Raw genomic sequence first — 13,991 nt, 5'->3', positions numbered from 1 at the left:
GGCGCTTTATATCTAAGAAACCAGCATGAACCAATTTCGTTCTGCACAATTTCCGAATGTTACGACCATGGTCCTGCAGCAATTTGGGCTCACCATCAGCCAATATTCAACGAGCTTAAGAGAATTTCCCCCGAAGTTGAAATTATCCACTTTTTTTCTGATGGCCCTACCACGCAATATCGGCAGAAGAAAAGTTTCTTCCTTTTGAATGAGCATATAGCAAATAATGGTTATAAGTATGGATCATGGTCTTTTTATCAGGCTGGTCACGACAAGGGTGCTGCTGATGGAATAGGGGGAGCCATTAAGAGAGCTGCTGACAAAATAGTTGCACAGGGGACAGATACACCCGATGCAAAAACTGTGTTTAATTCAATTTACTCAAACATTCAGCTTCATTATATCTGTGAAACAGATGTAGAAATGTTTAAAAAAAATAATTCCATCTGATATTCCGGTTTTAAAAGGAACAATGAGCGTACATCAAATTTTTTCTTTTGGGAACGACTCAATGTTTTTTAGGGATTTAAGCTGTTTCTGCAGACAGAAAAATGTTTGTGACTGTTTTACAGTTAATGTATTTGCATTAAAAGAAAATGAACAAGAAAGCACAGCCATGACAATAAATAATGCAGAAAATAATTGTAAATCTTTTTCTTCTCCTTTATGCAACAATTTTCAACAAGATATTCAAGAAGGAAGCTTCGTACTTGTAAAATTGGAGGGTAAACGATCGATAAAATATTTCGTTTCAGAAATAATCGACATCCAGGACAACAATTTTACAGTTAAGTATTTAAAAAAAATCAGGAATCATGCAAAGTTCTTTTGAGAGGATGATAAAGAATATAATATTGAAGCAGAGGATATTGTAATGAAACTTCCAAATCTAACTGGATGCTCTTTTCGCCAATTACAATATTTGATGTTTGATGTGGATCTCTCCAAATATGATGTTGAATAAATAGCATTATAACTCAAGAAAATACTAAAAAATAAAATGTGTACGCATGTTCCAATTCTGTATCTGTGAATTTCAAATAATATATACATATTTGGTTTTTTTTAATTTTATTTTATAGTAAAAAGTTATATACTAAAAGAGAAACACATTTTAGCTTAATTCTATCTTTCAAGCTTTACATCAAAATTTGGCTCCTGAATTTATGTCATGTCTGTTACTCAGTGTCACGTCTGTTACTTTGTGTCATGTCTGTTACCATTTCAAAATTTTCCTTAAAAAGTTTAAATTGACATAAAATTGCTACAATTAGAGTTACATATTAATTGACTCTGCCTAGTATATATAAGAATGATAGGCATTTTGCATTAATTGTTTTTTATAGTATTTTATATTAAAAAAATCCTTGTAAGAATTCTATATTAGTAACAGACATGACAAACGAAAGTATAAAAATACCATAAGAAATATTTTTTTATTTGAAAGTCTTTATTATATGGGTAAAATGACTCTATACTTATATTAAATATAGCTTTACATTATTGTACACTGAACTTAAATACAAAAATTACAAGAAAAATGTCCGGTAACAGACATGACAATTTTCATCATATCTGACCAAAAAAAAACATCAATTAAAAATATATAAAAGAAAAAAAATGTATCAAAAATATTCAAGTAATATACAGAAATAATGTCTGTTTAATAATATTAAAAGAAATTTACTAATTAAAATTTTTTTATTTTTTTCTTATCAATTTCCAAATGGCACCGAATTTTGAAAATGACCCACATATAGAATTATGTTTTATTGAATTAAATTAAATCCAACTTTATCCATACAATTTTTATTAAAATACATAAAGAAAATATTTTATCGGTTAGAAGAAGCAGACCATTTCTTCCCAAAGGATATGAGAATCATGTAGCATAATTTATATCAAAAATCATGCAAAAAATTCTTTGCGATATACATAATTAATTTTGACCATAAAATAGTGAATGAGACAGTAAAACACAGCATTACTAAACTGATGTGAAGAACAGTGTAATTTTATAAATTCCCAGAATTAAAATATATAAATATGTACTCAAATGTTTAATATATTTCATTTGTTAAAAAGCAAGTACCACAAACATTCTCTTGGACAAACCAATATTTAATACAAACTCCGATGTTGATAGAAATAATTGATTTCAGTAACACGTTTACAAAGTAATGTTACAATTTATTATCATGTGTAGGTTATGGTAGATTTAAAAGAAAGGTGAACATGGCGGCACAAAAGTGGTTTACTGAAGCATCCGCATCCACTTCTGGTCAGTAAGCGGATGATTTTCTTTTTCGGATCTATCGGTTTATCGGAATCATGTTTTCTCTTTCTAATAATTGAATTTAAAAACAATTGAATTCTGTAGTAGAAAACTGGGCACGTCTTTGCCTCTTCCTTCAAGTTATCAGGGCTTCCTTCTTTCCCAAACGTCCATACAAAGTGCCTCGTAATCAAAATCCTTCCTCGCCGCACTGTACGAGTAGATAATCTCTAGTACTGCTTTAAAAAGAAAATAATCAATAAAATTCCATAATTTTTCTACAATTTGAAGAAAGAAACTTTGCAGCGGCCAATCCAAATAGAGGAGTTTCGCAGTATCCATTTTCAATATTTGCGCTTCTTCTTTAGTTACTCTATACAGACAGAATAGGAAATCATCAGATGTAGTCTTCATTAAAGAGAAAGTACTTCTGCCTGTCTTTGGCTGTAAGAAAGGAAAGAAAACACTGAATCTTGGAATCGGAATTTCAAAAAATTGTTCAGGAAGATCAAGGTATTTTGAAACCTCATCTATCCATGGAACCAGATGTTTACAGCACATCCTTCTAACCAAAAAAAGGGAATCGGGTTCTTCAAAGGATATCGGATTCATCAAATGGTAGGTTGCCATTCCAGTTGCCATCTCCATAGCTGGCCATAAACTCTGAATATTTCTTCTCTCCTAACATACTGTATACGCATAAGTTCCCGATATAGCTACCTAAATCACACATCGGTTCGCAATTAATATCGTCTTCACACATATAAAAATCATTAACAGGTTGAATTATCTTAATTGTCCCATCAGTTTTAAAATCAATGGTTTTAAATACATCCTTTAATTCCACAAAAGGATTTATCAAACAATATTCCGCAACTTCCAAATCCATGCTCATAATTGTCTCTAATATTCCGAGTCTTAAATGTACAGGAATGAGAAGTAACTTTTCCTTTGCATTGTTAACCTCGAGAATTTCAGGCCTAGCAGGAACTGCAGCATGCTTCATTTCTTTCAAGATGGTTTGCCAAATTTCAATATCAAAGCTTTTGAACAATGGTATAGCTATTTTTACCGAACAGATGTGCAAAAGTGATGGCACGCCAGGTTTTTTAAACTCCCAGTTATTAATAGGTACTTCCATTTTTTTAAAACAAATTCATAGGCGGAATGGGGTATTATTTTCAAGCAAATCTTCTGCAAAGTCTTAATGGAATCTGTAAAAAAAAAAAAAAAAAAAAAAATGTTACGGATTTTGTATGCAATACAAAATGTATATTTTATTACAAGAATCTTTTCAATCAATTACGAGAATCTGACAGCCAATTTAGATTAATGCTGCATTAAAGTGCATGACAAAAAAGCACATAGTTTACAAACTGTTGTTCTTTCACGATGTAACAATTAATTTATCAAACATATAAAATAATGCAGTGCATGCAATAAATTAGAGTAAGCATACAGACCATACTTGATGAAAGGAGGAAAAGATCCAAAAAATATCTTTAGAGATTAAATGTGAAAACCATTTGCATTCTAAATTGAGTAAATTGTGAATAAATTGTAAACAAAACCAGATTTTCTAACAAGTAATTTCGTTTGAATGTTTTGGTTCAAAATTCCTTAACGCATATAATGGGGTCACTAAAAAGATCATTTTTCTAGACTTGCGATCAAAGTTTCTGTGCATTTCTGAATATAAATTTCATTTGGAAATTAAACTATACTGAATTAGCAAAATTTATGCCCAATTAATCATAACATAAATATGCAAAAATATAAAAATTTCCCTTTATTTATTTAATATCTATTAATATATATATGTAAGCATATAATTATTGAAGCAGAATCGTGGCCGAAGACAGAGAGAAGACACTGAAAATTTTAATTTCGCTTTATTGACTCCCGGGAGGCATAATTTGTGTACAAGAAGCGGCGACGCGCACACGAACACAGAACGTAACGAGGAAAGCTGAAAAGGAAAACATTTTTCCCTGTGCTTATATACCGCGAGATTCCGATAGGAATTGCTCCACACGTGTCGACCCATGTAAGGGAAATATAGGGACCTTTTAAAAGAATATGCTTGGCTAGACAGTTTTTTTATCCCTTCAATTGGAGTGTGGGAACCGTCAACCTAAGCTTTTTTACAAAGCTTCAGTTGAATTAATTAAATAGAAAAGTGGAATGGGATCAGGAAATAAGCGAACATTTTTTTTTATTAAAGTTTAAAAAAGTTTCAAATAGGTCAGAAATCAAGGTTAAAGAATGACGAATTCCCGAAATATACTCATCCTTCCGACTGTCATCCCTTAGCGAGATAGAATCATTAAAAAATGGTAGTCTCGGAATACTGAAACTAACAATTTGAATGGCTGCTGAGCATAGGACTTCTAATATACTCTCTATTAACATGGAAGCTATTGTACATATTCAGTTAAGGGGAATAGAATAAATATTTATTAATATAAAATACAGGGATATTACTTTAAATAACATCCTAACACTAACAAGAACATCCTAACATGAAGCATCGAATAAAAATATTTAGATTGATGTCTACAGGAATTCACTTAACTAAAAGCCTATTAGACATTTTATTGATAAGTAATTAGCAATTTAAAAAATATATATCAACTACAGCCCATAAATGCTACAGTATGTTTCTTTTTATAATAAAAAAAAATGCTTAAGATTCAAATTGCCAATATTGCAACTGCTTTTGAACATTTAATTTTTGAACACTTAGTACATTCTAAAATAGCCCCTATGCTTTCTTTTCTTTCTTTTTACAAAGAAATTCCAATTGCACGAATACTTTTAAAATGAATATAACTGCAATTGTCTAAAGAAAATTAATGCAACACATATAAATTTTCTCACAATATCTTAAATATGTGTGCTTTTATGATATAAGAACATGATATCGGTTTTGGAAATGGGATTTTAACGTCGGAAAAAACTGGCCAGATATAAGTATTTTTAAATTGGAACTGCAGAAAATGTAAAATATCAGAAAACATTCTAAATCCAAAATATAGCTTTAATTTTGAAATACCAACATTTATTTTTAACTCTAATTCCATTACTGAAAATACTTCTACAGAATGATTATAGCAGAAAGCCCATTCATTTTAGAATAAAACATAGGTCGGTAACTTCTGAAGAAGTACCTCTGACTAGGGCCCCACTTAGTCTAATTTGGGACCCGGGGCAAAAACTTCTTTGACCCCCCCCTACTTCACTAATGAAGAACCGTGCATAGAACTTGTCTATGGTATTTTTTGTTAATTAATTCAAAATGCTATTTAACCTTAAAACTAAAAACACTCCTAGTCTTGAAGTACCACATTTAGGCATTGAATTTAAAATGCAATATGACAAAATGCTAAGGCAAGATTTATATTAGAATGCTTTCTACAACTATCTTAAGCATCTGTCTACAAGAGAAACTGTTAAATCTCAAACTAAATACTAGTACATTTTTAAATGAAAAATATGCAAATTTCTCAACAGTTATTTTCATATGTAGGAGTATTTAATTATTTCTTGCATTTATTACATACACACAAAATAAACTTCATTATTTAAGAAAGATAATTATTTTATCAGTCTCATTTTATTATGAACAAATATTTATTCTAACAATCAATTAATTATTGCATGCAAAACTTAAAAAGTGGGAGGGGAATGCCCCATACTTTTGTTATTTTTTTGTCTTTGAAAAGCAATGTTATTTTAACTAATTTATTATTTTCTTTCTATTAACTGCATTAAAGATGCATAAAACAATCAGTAATGGGATTAGAAAATAATTTTCTTTGAAAATTAAACAAAAAAACAAAACAAAAACATTAATATTATAGTCTTTAGTAAAGTAAAAAAAATATATATATATATATTTTTTTTAAACAATTAAAACATTTCTACATCTTACTTCATAGATACATCAAAATAAAGTATTCTTTACTGTTACAGAACATTTTATGAAAAATGAGACTAAAAAGTACCATTTTTGTAAATATGTATTTGTACTTTTGATCATTTTTTCATATCATAACACTAAATAATGAATGATTATACTTATTTTTAAATCTACAAAATTTTAAACATGTTTATTACTAACTCAGTTTTAACCAAGATTTACTATTCTCTCAAAATAATAACAAATAAAGAAAAACATACATAATTAGAAATTCAATGCAACAGAAAGAGATTATAAATAGTACAGTAATATAAATTAAATTTTGCAATTACATACAATATTGTTACGAGACAATTTTGCATGATAAATCAATATTATGTAAAAATAGAGCTTATAATACTCACTATTTATTTATAAATTGATACTTAAATTGTATTATAATAGATTTCTTCCTATTTCTTTTTCAGTGGTTTCTTTCTAATTTTACTTTCTGTAAAACTATCAATTACATCATCATAATCAATATTTTTTTGGTTATATCAGAATTTAAACATAACATAGAAAGTTGAGACACCTTGTTGTGAAGAATACATGATCTTAAAGGAGATTTTAATCTCTTCAGCAAAGAAAAAGGTCTTTCCACAGTTCAGTTTGAAATTGATGATAAAAAAAATTTAGTGTTGTCTCAATATTAGAAAATCAAGATGATAAACTTTTTTATCATATCTAATGCAGTTAGTTGCCTGCTTATCTACTAAGGAATAGAAATGTTGCAGTTCATCAGGGAACTCATAATCTAAATCAGAAGGATAATGCCTTACCAATTCCTTCGCTTCAGTTTTTTGAAAGTTTGATTTTGTGTTTATCAAACATGAGCATTTATTTCGTAATTTTACATATGGAATTTTACAATTGGTTAAGTTTAACATTAAGTATCACATAACATGTAGTAACAGATAATAACATATTGATCATGTGGCTCAAGATTTACTTCAGATGCATTTCCATCATCTAACAACCTACTTCGAGGTATAATTTTTTTTCTTTTTACCTCAATTTCTGGCAAAATTTCTAACGCTTCAGTTTCATATTTCTCAAATTCATTTCAAACAGACTGCACAAAATCTATGAAAGTTTCAAATTATGGTGATACTATTATGAATATTGTGGGATGAATCCTGGACTAGAAAGCCATGGATTTATGAAATATAGATTGTTCGGTGTTCATACGTTAGATTAATGAAGAAGCTAACATAAAAATGACGGATTTTACACTGTACTCATATTTTGTTTTAAAAAGTTCATTAAAGAAAGAAATTTAAAATAAACTTTCTATTCGATTTGGGGGGGGGGCCCTCTGATACGTGGGCCTGGGTCAATTGCCCCTGCCTCAGTCAGGCTCTGCCTTTGACTACTAATGCAACATATGTCGTATGCACAAATTAAATCCATTTATTAAAAATTTATAGCCATGGGGTTAGATTATATAATAATTAGAATTTAAATAAAGTTAATTGTACTTTTATTCATAAAATGTAGGCTTATAGTAACTAAAATCTAAAAGCAGACAACAAAACTACTCAGGAATAGTCTACAAAGTATCCCTATTAACTAAGGTGACCATTCGTACTGATTTTACCAGTACAGTACTGGTTTTCAGGGAATAAGTCCTGGTTAGTCATTAAACAAAACCAGTACACGAAAAGTACTGGTTTTAGATTAGAAAACATTAAAACAAAAAAAGTAATAAAATAAAAATAATAAAATTAAAACTGGCAACCCTGATAATTCCATGTGATATCGTCAGGTGTCGCATGAGCATGACCGCCACGAGATAGGTGGATTGAAATTTTTAAAGCCTTTAAAGAAAATGTGTCCAGTAATATTGGCAAATTGGTAGAGTATTGCCTCTGTATGCCAGGAACTAATGCACCGACCGAACGGGATTTTTCTTTATTAAACAACATCTGGACTAGCGAGAAAACCCAATTGAAAGTGGAAACTTTGAAATCCTTGTTGATTGTCAAAAATAATTTAAATGCAACCTGTATGGAATTCTATGAAAATATACAGGAAAACAAAAATTTGTTAAAAGCAATTCATTCCTCAGAAAAATATAAAAAAACAAACTAAATTAAATAACTCCTTATGTTTTATTATGTTATTATATTAGGTATGGCTTATCATGTTATGTTTATTATGCTTTATTTTTATATTGTAAAATCATATTTTAGTTTTCACATTTCTTGTGTTTAAATAAATGCAACATTTTTTGATATCTAAAAGTTTTTTATTTACTTTGGTATACAGGTTGGCCGTTGGGTGAATTTTTGATAAAAATTTATAAAATATGGGCGTGGCTGGTCAAAATTCATGTTGTCCTGGTTTCAGATTTTAAAAAAATGGTCACCTTACTATTAACAACAAAAATAATAATCCACCTAAATCTAATATCTTTTCTAGTTACATGTCACAACATTAATCTATAAAAGTTCAAATAAAAGAAAGCTGTTAACTATTATATTTCCTCAGCAGTTGTAATTCTAAAACTACGTCAATCGATATGGATTCCTAAAATAATGTTCGAACAGGGATATGCAGCTGAACATAAATATACGAAACAATATAAAAGAAACATTTTAGGCGTAAGAACACAAATTTAATTGCACAGCAAACAAGAATATAGTATATATATATATTCATTATACCAATACATACCATAACTAAGAGAGAAAGAAAATTAAAAACAACATGCATATTGTTAGCTTTAATACGTAATATTGTGAAAAACTATGTTTTTTTTTAAGTGATGGAATAAAAACTTAGAATTATATTATTCATGTAAAATCTCCATACTAACAAAGGAAGCACTAAATAGTTTTCAAGCATATATATTAAATTATTAACCAATAAACCTGAAAATCTTTTGAAGGATAGGCATCAGATATAACATGAAAACAATCAATTTTCAACACTGACGTTCAACTAGGTATGAAGTAAAAAATTACAAGACATAATTGAAATTTTGTAACCAACTAAAAAACAAAAACATAATATGTCTCCTAATATAAGAAACTAACTGTATAGTTGAAACTTATTTTTGTGACTTACCAGATCTGGATGAAAAGAGAACCGAAACATTCTGCATCTACCATTGACAAAGACGAAAGTAAGCACAATAAAAGCTAAGTTGCGCTACTCGTGTTTTGTTGACGCTACCAGTAGGTGGCGTCGATTTTACCTATTTCATTCTGCCCGAACGAAATCGAAGTAAATTTTCATTGGTCTTAGTGATGTCACGTGGGCATTGCTGCATAGAAAACCCAAAAACACAGGTGAACTTTATGGTTAATTTATCGCTCTTTATTCGCTACTCCTGTTTAGTGAATATCTGTTGTTTTCTCATTTCGTTTGGAGGATTCCTGTTCGTACGTTCTGTACATTACTGCATAAAATAGATTTTTTTTATTGCTATTTTTAGTTTTTTTACTTGCTATGCTTATTTTTAGTAACAGTTTTATTTTTGTTATTATTTCTGTGAAAAATTGTTATTCCATCAATTTTTTTCATTTTTCAGTAATAATGACAGGTTTATATAGTAAAAAAAAAAAAAAAAAATCCATGATTGCACAATGCGTCTGTATTGGTATTTTATAGATTTAACTGTGAATAATTTTTGTAAAATCAGTTTTCAGTGAAGTGTTAAAAATCAAAGTAAAGTTTGTTTTTTTTCACTAATATTTTCTTGTATATTAGGGCAAAAAATCCTCATATCTGAAACTAAAATGCTTCACCTCATTTTCCTAAAAAGAAAATAGATTTTTATAAATTAACTTTGTAAATAATTTTTAAATGAGAAGTAATGTTCGAAATAAAATTCGGAAACCCATTTTTTTTAACAACGATTCTTCTCTTCATTTTAACCCAAGATCCTTATGAGCTACATTCGACTTATCTGAGTATATATTGCTCATATATTCTTGTACCATTTTCAGAGATTAATTTAAAGTTACCCGATTTCGGCCTCTAGCTGATTCTTTCTTTAAAGTGATGTAGTAAAACAGAATCAAATAAAAACTTTCCGCATTATTAAAAAAATAATTAATATTTTAGATGACATTAGTTATTTTGCATTAAAGGAATCCAACGTACTATTCTGAAACTAAGACTACTGTCCCAAATGAAGCAACATTTTTAGGGAAAAAAATTGTTTCATGTGAATAACTTCTATAAGTAAAGCAAAATTTTAAGGAAAAAAACCCAATTAAATACAGAAATATATTTTAAAAGACAAAGAGAAATATAGGTGTGATAAGAAAGAAAAAGGAAATTTTTTAGTTTTAGATTCATTAATTCGAACTTTGAAAATACACTATATGAATAGTTCCTTGAAAACTTTTTTTTTTTCAAATCCACTTGCCAATTTTTAAAGCAAATAAATGCAAGAATCAAAAGAAAGCCGTCTCCCACTTTTAAATATTTAATTTAAAATGGAAAAACTTTTTACTAAGAATATGTGGATAGCAAGAACAGCTTATATTCTATATTTCAGGATATCATTTTTTTTTCTGTCATTATAATCGAATACGCATAATAATCAATTTCATAAATATACTTCAAATTCATTTGTACTTAAAATTGCATTGTTAAAAGATTTAATAAAGACGACTGTCTTAATTTTGGGGGGAACTCTGGAGTTTTGAAGGATAATTAAGTCAAATGAATTTCTGCAATAATTTTGTGTAAAGTACAATTATGTATTTTAGGGAAGATCATTGAACTTTCCGTTCTGTTTAGTCTGCGTTAATTTCGCACGTATAAATATACTGTATTCATCATTATCGATTTTCAGTAACATGTTTGGTACCTGCACCACCACAACATTAATTCTATCATCAAAAACTCTATCATCAAAGGATATATATATATCCCTGAGTAGCCGTCAGTTAAGCGGTGTCTTTCTATGCATATCAACTCATTAAGAATCTCATGTACACAGAAAAAAAAAAAAAAAAGGGTTTGTGTGCCTGTGTCAATGAAAGCTCCCTAGATCGAGGAAGGAAGGTTTGATTGCCAAGTTGAATAATATTCAACTAGAAAGTAGCTCCTGTGTTTATGTGATTTTATTATTTATAATATTTTGTTTTTATTTAATTACTTTATTTGTATTTTTTATTCTTTGTATATTTATTCATACAGTAAAGATTAATACTGAACATAGATGGCGCAGTATGCGCTAACCCATATGTATGTTTGGAATGTGAGGGAGGCGCACTTAAGCTTGTTTTTTTTGTAAGGACTTCTCCCTGAGAGTTGGTGTGAAACTGGTGCAAGTAGGCACCGCTCGCTCTTTTGTTAGCGGCAAAAAGAAGTATTCGTTCGCTCTTTGTTAGCGGCAATTTCTACTTTAATTGTATATAGTCTTATGTGTTACATTATATATGTGAAGTCATCGTCCATGTGTTGTTATATGTGTGTGTGTGCAAAATAAATAAGAAAAGAGACAAGAAGGCATCTTTCCTTGGCTTAAATACACACAACCAGCTACATATATTGGAGGCACCGGCGAGATGTCAGCATGAGAAACAGATAAGTTTCTTTCATTTTTTTCTTATTATTATTGATTATTAGTTTGATGTTTTTAAAGAGAAGAACATCTGAAGAGTTAATAAGAAGTGCTCGAACTGCGAGCGAACATAATTTTCTTTAGTTTCGGTTCCGTTTCCCAAACGATTTGTTATATAATTTCTTTTCAACATGGACGATCCGAAAAGATATAAGGAACACATAACGCAAATTAAAGTCGCAAGAGGCAAGGTTAAGGCCTCTTTAACTAGATTAGAACATTCTGCAGATGAATTAGAATCAAAAAATGAAGTAGTGATTCGTTTGCAGAGGTTAGAAGAACTTTTGAAAGAATTCGAAAAATTAGATTCAGAATTAACTATTGAGGATTCTGAAATAGAGGAATTCGAAAATAGATATTTTTCCTTGAAATTAAAGTTTCAAAATAAAATTGATGTCTTTAATACATCTCAATTTACTTCTGCTCAAACACAAAATTCTTCAGTTCAATCTATTTCGAATTTTCATTTACCAAAACTTACTATTCCAGTGTTTTCTGGTAAATTTGAAGATTGGATGAACTTTAAAGATTTATTTGTATCCACAGTTCATTCGCAGCTTTCACTAAGCAATAGCCAAAAATTTCAATATCTAAAGGGTTTGCTGTCTGATGAACCCGCTTCTTTGATTAAGCACATACCGTTGTCCAATGATTCCTATGAAGCAGCATGGGGAAAATTAATGGACAAGTATGATAAGAATAAGAAAATTATTAATGCATTAATCAAAACATTTTTGGAACAAAAAGGCATCTCTCAAGCCAATTCAACGAATTTGCGAAATATAGTTGACACGAGTGATGAGGTTTTGAGAGGGTTAAAATCTTTAGGAGAAGAGGCATCTAGCAGAGATCCATGGCTGATTCATTTGTTATTGCAAAAATTAGATCCTGAAACAAGAAGACTTTGGTCGGTGAAAACTTCAGAAATAGAATTTCCTACGTCGGAAGAATTCTTGGAATTTTTAAATACCAGATGTTCATCTCTTGAATTAATGGTTTATAATGAATCTGATGCTAAAATTCCTACTAAGTCTAATTTTGTTGCATGTGAAAATATTCAAAGAAATAAAAGTGATAAAAATTGTTTGAAATGTTCGGGAATGCATAAATTGTTTAAGTGTATTAAATTTAGAAATATGGATTTGAATGCTCGGAAGAATTTTGTAAAGCGAAACTATCTTTGCTTTTTATGTTTGAATTCTCATAAAATTAAGAATTGCACTAATAGCCATTTAAAGTGTACCATATGTAAAGGAAACCATAATTCACTCTTGCATGAAGATGTTAAAAGTGTAGTAAATAGTGCACGTGTTTCAGAATCCGAACCCGAACCTAACGATCAAACCCCAAAACACCCCTCCGAAGACGACATCCGCCAAGGGGGAGAAACGCAACGCAATAAATCAGCGGAACCTCAAAGGCCTGTTAGTTCTAGCACATGTCTAAACAACTCAAAATTTATAACCTTCCTTCCCACGGCAAAGGTTTTACTGTATAATAGTGGGGGTGATTCTTTCTTATTCAGAGCTTTACTAGATAGTGGTTCGGAGTCCAGTTTTGTCAGTGAAAATGTAATAAATATTTTAGGATTAAAAAGAAAAAATGCTAGAGTGACTCTAAGTGGGATAAGTGGGGTTCAAGCAGGAACCACACGTGGCTCAGTTAATTTAAAAATTGGGTCAAGATTTAGTGAAGAATGTTTGACAGTTAATGCTTTTATTTTAAATAAGGTTACTTCTCAAATCCCAGTTGAGAATATTAACATTAAAGAGTTAGATTATTTGAAGGGGATCCCTCTATCAGATGAAGATTTTTCAAGGCCATCAGTATGTGATCTAATTTTAGGCTCTGATTGCTTTTTCTCAATCCTTCGTAATGGAAAAATTAGTGGGTCTGAAGGACAACCAATTGCGCAAAGCACAATATTTGGTTGGGTTGTCGCAGGTCAGATTCGAAGAGATTCTATTTCATCATCGTACACACAATCGCATCTGATTTCCGTTGAACGTGATTGTAACATTGATTCTGTTTTGAAAATTTTGGCAAATGGAAGAGTTGCCGGATAAAAAGTTTCTTATGTCAGATGAAGAAGAATTTTGTGAAAATCATTTTAAATCGACTTGCAGGATAAATGATCAGGGTCGATTTGTTGTAAGATTACCTGTTTA

General features: G+C 29.9%; 1 long non-coding RNA gene across 1 annotated transcript; it reads right to left on the bottom strand.

Annotated features, from left to right (window-relative positions):
• Nucleotides 1-2,100: 2,100 nt before the first annotated feature.
• LOC129959460 (uncharacterized) lies at nucleotides 2,101-9,438 on the bottom strand. Its single transcript, XR_008783435.1, has 2 exons — nucleotides 9,309-9,438; nucleotides 2,101-3,489 (listed from the first exon to the last, which is right to left on the bottom strand). It is a non-coding gene; the product is annotated as an uncharacterized LOC129959460 (long non-coding RNA).
• Between the last annotated feature and the right edge of the window lie 4,553 nt (nucleotides 9,439-13,991).

This window comes from Argiope bruennichi, chromosome X1 (genome assembly GCF_947563725.1).
Source record: "Argiope bruennichi chromosome X1, qqArgBrue1.1, whole genome shotgun sequence".
Taxonomy (NCBI): domain Eukaryota; kingdom Metazoa; phylum Arthropoda; class Arachnida; order Araneae; family Araneidae; genus Argiope; species Argiope bruennichi.
This window is presented reverse-complemented; position numbering and strand designations above follow the sequence as displayed.